Below are 6,861 nucleotides of genomic sequence, written 5' to 3'. Positions count from 1 at the left end.
GATGATATCTGCTTGACATGCTTCAAATTCGATCAGATTACTTTTGGAGCAGTTGTGAGTCTTTGAAGCATGCTCACAAAGGTTCTTTTGGTGAAATCATTTTTATATTGGTCAAAATTTGTCTTTGCTTCGACCAGCTTTGGAGGAGATATAAAGAATTGATATAAATCAGCACAGAGGTTTACTTCCTATCTTATTTAGCCCCAATAATCATGTCAGACATAAGCCATTGTCATTACTTAAAACCAATAAATGTATTCAAATCTGAGGAAGAAATTCAACATTTCAACAAAAAAAATTACTAATGATACTGACGATCCACCACAAAGTAATGTAAATAGAACCATACCAATAGTAAGCAAATACATATAAAAAGATGAAGTATGATTGCTAATGAGACAATTCTCCACAAGAGACCAAATCGACACAGAAATTAACAATTGCTCTCCCAGCTACAAAATGTATCCAAAACCAAAGATGTAGAACATGTTCTATCATAATCATTTGGTAACTAATGTAATTACTGTCTCCCCATGTCTGTATTGAACATAAAAAAAATATCAAATAAATAACACTCCTAATGCTCAGATCGGTTGTCACCGTGCAACACAGTTATTAACACCATATAGGAAAAACAAATAATTTTATTGTCATAAGACACTGTCAAACATCCAAACATACTATCCACACTCATCTGTGTCCACACTTGTTTAAATATAAGAAAAAATTTACTTAGTCACAGGATTCACCATAAAATTTAAAAACAAGTTAAATCTTCTTTTCTACAAAAAAAACAAGAGTTGTCTCCTATTTTCATTAGCCTTATCATGACAAACTGTTACCAAAAGTACCTACAAATATGAGAAAGTACTCATTAAACTAAAAATGAAGTCATAATTGGGAGGAAGGGGCGTTTAATATCAGATAATATTGTGAATGGGAGCACTTTTGCAGATGATGACGACGTAAATATAATATGAAATCCAAATGTCAGACCAAACCACTTAATGCATTATCTAGACCTATGTTTACAAGCCGATCATATTTACAGAGCTCTTAATAATACTGGCATCTTACTATATTTACATCTTATATAGCATATCTAACAAAATATATATAAAAATTATATATAAAACTAATACATTCTAATTTATTGCAGGCCTTCCATGCAGTGAACAAAACTAGCTAAACAAGTGTATTCCCTCCCCTTAACCCTAAAACTCAGCCTGCTAGTTTCCATTCATCACAACTTATGCTCAGTTTGTTAAATTAAAAAACAAGTTAAATCTTCTATTTGCATTAGCCTTATCAGGAAATATCAAAATATCAAAAGTACCTACAAATATGGGAGATAACTCATTAAACTCTAGGAGTAGTTATCTGGAATAGTTGTGAATTGGAGGGGGAGTTGTCTCATTGTCACCAATTTCACATCTTCTTATATCTATATACCTATAATAGGATGGAAGATTGTAAGGGCAGGAGTAAAACAATGTGCCCCACCACACCCCCAACTGAAGGGCATAAAAATAGTTAAACCAATGGCAGCTGATTGTTCTTACAAGTCACATCAAAGTCTTACATTAAACACCTAGTATACATGTACGTCATGTATTAACTAAGACCATTTAGGGGGGAACTGTAGGCCTATGAAATTCGATTGTAATCAACGTATCTGGTTTAAAAGAATAAATCTTTACAACTGGCTCTCCCCCTCTTTCTATCTCTCTCTCTTATAACATAATTGTATTACTTTACTACATATTGTTTTTGGTCAATAAGTGTTTCGAAGTTCCTCAGATCAACACAATTCATTCTTCTGCTTCAGTTGATTTCTAAATTAACTAGCACGCTTGGTCTACAAACAGAAAATAAAATTTCATTCAAAACAAACTAAAATTCACAAAATAATATATATAATGTTGAATATGTCAGAAAATATTTACATTTTATCCATGTATGGGGTAACCAGGACACAGAGGCTAAAGAAATTCTTCATATAAAATAGTTAAGAATTGTATTAAATCTTATGGCATCTCAAGTATGATTTACCATTGTACTTACATTTTACTTCAGATATTTTTAAATAAACATGTCAATTTTTTCAGGCACCATGAATTAAAAATGTTCATTTAACCAAATATTTGATGGATAAGGACAATATGCCTTCAAAATAGTTTAACCCTGCCACATTCTGTATGTGCCTGTAATTCATCGGTTAATGTTTGTTGCTGTGTTACATATTTGTTTTGTTCATTATTTAGACAGTTTGTTTTCTCAATTGACTTTTTTTTACAATTTTCACTTTTTGACCCATTTATAACTGACTATGTGGTATGGGCTAATTTTTACTCATTTTTGAAGGCAGAATAGTGACCTATAGCTGTTAATTAATATGTCATTTGGTTTCTTGTGGAGAGTTTTCAAATTGCAATCATACCACATCTTCATATTTTATATCTGTAATTAGGTATTGTAGTATTATAGAAGCAATAAACTAGAACTGTTCATTATCTTTAATGTTACCTTGAAACAAGGATTTAATGTAACCGTCAACATACATACCTTAAAGTTGGTATTATTTTACATTCAGGTCCTACTCTCTTTTCAAAATATGCTGAATAACTGAAAAAAAAATTGAATCCATAACTGTGAAAGTTTTTAAACTTATTGTAGGCCGCATGTTGACTTGTTAAGTTGTTAACTTATCTTTTAGTCTCTGGTGGAGTCAGTTGTCTCATTGACAATTATACCACATCTTATTTCAATATCTATACATGTATATGGAATTTAGTCAATTAAACAACAGCTTATCATTACCAGTTAATACAGATAAATGAGATACAATATTCCTTAAGTGACATATAGTTCCAATGGGCCAAGTGTAAATATCAAATTTCTATGTATATACATTGGCAGACCAACGGGTGTGGGGATCCAGGTGTTGGAACCCCTCCCTTTTTTTGTCCAATCAATGCATTTGAATGGGGACATAATAGCTGGAACTCTCCTTTATCCTGGGTTGTGAACCCCCCTTTTTAAAATGGATGGATCTGCCATTGATATACCTGTAGATTTATGTTATGATACACATGTCACTATAATAAATAATAACTTATAACTAATTACTAATACATGTACATAACATTTTATCTAATAAATAAACTGTAAATTCAGAAATTATCGCGTGCATTTATTATTGCGATTTTGTCAATTTCAACTTAAATGCGATTTTAATTTTAAGGATTTGGGGAAAAGGATTTTTATTCAGTTAAAATATTACAAAATGCGAGTTTTAATTATTGCGTTTACAACTCTGTCGCATTATTCGCAATAATAAAAACCTCGCAATAATTTCTGAATTTACAGTACATGTATATTATCATGGCATTATAATACTTCTTAATTTACTAGGCTAATTCTCATGATTTTTTATAGTTTATATTTTTAGTTTATGTATGATTTTTTTTCAGCCTATGAATTCTTATTTGTAATACATATTTTGGTCATAAGTGTTAATTGTGACCTGTGGAGCAGGAACTGTGTACCCTTCCTATTCTTTCAAGAGCACCATTGTTAAAATTCTCCATTTTGTTAGGTTGATATTTACTCAATCTAGTTTTCTGGTTAGTGTCAGATTGCTCCCTTAAAAGTTTATCCCTTTTCTAAACTAAAACAGAATATCAATGAGTATTTTTGGTGCTCCATGTTAATTACTGTAAACCAACTTGTTTTCGTGAGCAATTTATTTTCGTAACTTTCACAAGTAGAAAAATAACGCGAATATAAATCGTCGCGAATATGTCAATCTTTGATCTTTTCTTAATAAACTTCATCAAGTAAATCAGATAATCACGAAATTAAATAGCCGCAAAGTGGTAAAGAAAGGGCAAAACGCAAAATAAAGTATCCGCGAAAAAAAATTGGTTTACAGTACCTTGTGGACTTATGTAATACTATATCCAGATGTGAATTTATACATCAAAATCATAAATACTTAAATGAAATGGCTAGACATCTACTACATGTACTTTATGCATATTTACCTTGTCTTTTGAATGTCAAAGATGCAGATCTGGAAGTGATGTTTCTCATCTGGGAGATCAATCAGTATATAATCATTCTTTACATGGACAGGATCTTGGCATAACTCTCAATCCCAAACCTGGAGAACCAGAGAATCTTTACTCAAGCTTTATTTCCTTAAAAAGATCAATTGCTGATGAGTCAAATACACATTACCAAAAATTTTATATCAAGAGTTTTCTTCTCCTTCTTTCACGGCTGACGACCATCATTCAGTCAGCTATTTAACCCATAACTGGGGCAAGGTTGATGAGTGCTAGTGATGTCCGCATGTCGATCGGCCTACACACTTCATCTCTAGGGTCCTTGCTACTCCGAGATCCTCTACAGTCAAGCCTAGGACACTAGATCCTAGTTACCATGTGCTGTCACGGGGAGGCACTGTAGAAGTCTTGTTTGTGTAGAGGCTATGTACTGGAAGGAAAGACTTACGCACTCAGCTTTCTTTTCACCTATGAATATAAGCTATCCAGCGGCAGTGTAAGAGTCTTTGACTCCCAACCACACTAGACGCATACACAAACCTGTGGCAACACCACCAGCACACAAAAAAAAAGGGGGTCATTATTTCAAAATTAGAAATAAGAAGGTTATTTATTTAAATTTAGAAAAAGAAATGGCTTTTTATTAAAATTTAATAAAAACGAAGGTTTATTTATTTATAATTTAAAAAAAGAAAGGATCATTTATTTAAATTTTGAAAAAGGAAGGTTTATTTATTCAAATTTAGAAAAAGGAATGGTTATTTATATTTAAATTCATAAAAGAAAGTTGTTTATTTAAATTCAGAAAAGAAAGTGTTATTTATTTAAAACCCAAAAGAAGTGTTATTTATTTAAATTCAGAAAAAGGAAGTGTTAATTATTTTGAAATTTATAATGCATTTCATCCAAAAGTATAGGGTTATTTGTACTTCACAAACTTCAAAGCAACTAAACTGTATTAGAACAGTGTGAAATTACAACACCAACACATTACTTACTTCCCCTCCTTACCCAGCAACTTCTTCATCTCTATAACACTAGACCAAACCCTTAAAAACAAGTCCCTGGATTCCCTTGGGGTAACCCTCCCCGAACCCAAACCTTTTAAAAAAAGTCCCTGGACTCCCATGGGGTAACCCTCCCTAATCCCTTAAATCAAGTCCCTGGATTCCCATGGGGTAACCCTCCCTAATCCCTTAAATCAAGTCCCTGGACTCCCATGGGGTAACCCTTCCCGACCCCATCCCTTAAAAACAAGCCCCTTGGTTAACCCTCCCCTAACCCGATCCTTTAAAAACAAGATCCTGGACTCCAATGGGGTAATACTCCCAGACTCTAAATCCCATAAAAAAAAGTCCCTGGACTCTCATGGGGTAACCCTCCCTGACCCCCAAGCCCTTAACAAGTCCCTGGACCCCATGGGATAACCCCCTCAACCCCCATGCCATTAAAGTCCCTGGACATGTTTTGGGTTAACAATCCCCTACCCCTTAAATGCAAGTGCCTGGAGTCTCACTATCCCTTTCATCAGACCCCTAGGCTTCTCCTCAAGACCTCTGAGCTCTTAAATTCCAGTTCCTGGACGTTGGCTCATTCCACCCAACCTGCTCCAAAGCTCAGTCCCAGGTCAACTATATATAAAGCTGTTGCTATGTGGGGAGAAAGGATAATTAAAGAAAATGAAGCAGAAAACATCAGCAAGCCAGTATAAACTTTACCTTTTATTCTATACATACAGTGTTAATGGTTGTGGGTATTGTGATTGGGTATCGTGATTGGGTATTGTGATTGGGTATAGTGATGGGGTATGGTGATGGGGTATTGTGATGGGGTATGGTGATGGGGTATGGTGATGGGGTATAGTGATTGGGTTTCATGTCCAGTTTATAGGTAATGTTCTACTGACTTGCTAGTGTTCAATTTTTAAAATTTTTAGAAAAAAGTAATGTATTCATGTTGCAATCAGACACTATAATAATGCAGTATTGTAAATTCAAGTTGTTGAAGGTCCAAATCTCAATGAAACACTGAAAATTACAATTTTCAAACTAATTTAGTTATTGTGAGCTAAATTTTGATATCTAAATTTAGGAAATGGAATGGTTATTTATTCAAATTTGGAAAAATTAAACAGTTATTTATTTTAATTCAGAAAAAGATAATTACTTAGACTTGTGTCTTTTAAAAAGCATTTTTACTCTTTATTAAAAATTGCACGGATATGTTTTAATGCTTCTTTAATAAATTTTAGTGATTTGTTTGACATTTGATAAAAAAAATAGTTCAAAAATTGCCAAATTTTGTTTTTATCATTAAAATCAAATAGATTTTTGGTGATTTTGAAATAAATTTAACAAATTTTGTTGTTTTTATTCAAAATATTTAAATGGAAAATTCCCACGAAAATAATGTATCCATTACTTCCAGCCCGACATAATTCAATTCCGCCTTTCCATGAAGATAATGTATCCATTACTTCAGCACGATATATTTCAATTCCACCTTCCCATGAAGATAATGTATCCATTACTTCAGCACGATATATTTCAATTCCGCCTTCCCATGAAGATAATGTATCCATTACTTCAGCACGATATATTTCAATTCCGCCTTCCCATGAAGATAATGTATCCATTACTTCAGCACGATATATTTCAATTCCGCCTTCCCATGAAGATAATGTATCCATTACTTCAGCACGATATATTTCAATTCCGCCTTCCCATGAAGATAATGTATCCATTACTTCAGCACGATATATTTCAATTCCGCCTTCCCATGAAGATAATGT

General features: G+C 33.1%; 1 long non-coding RNA gene across 1 annotated transcript; it reads right to left on the bottom strand.

Annotated features, from left to right (window-relative positions):
- Nucleotides 1-715: 715 nt before the first annotated feature.
- LOC134716200 (uncharacterized) lies at nt 716-4,650 on the bottom strand. Its single transcript, XR_010106843.1, has 3 exons — nt 4,047-4,650; nt 2,566-2,625; nt 716-1,858 (listed from the first exon to the last, which is right to left on the bottom strand). It is a non-coding gene; the product is annotated as an uncharacterized LOC134716200 (long non-coding RNA).
- Nucleotides 4,651-6,861: the final 2,211 nt, after the last annotated feature.

Source organism: Mytilus trossulus, chromosome 4 (assembly GCF_036588685.1).
Source record: "Mytilus trossulus isolate FHL-02 chromosome 4, PNRI_Mtr1.1.1.hap1, whole genome shotgun sequence".
In the NCBI taxonomy this organism is placed as follows: domain Eukaryota; kingdom Metazoa; phylum Mollusca; class Bivalvia; order Mytilida; family Mytilidae; genus Mytilus; species Mytilus trossulus.
This window is presented reverse-complemented; position numbering and strand designations above follow the sequence as displayed.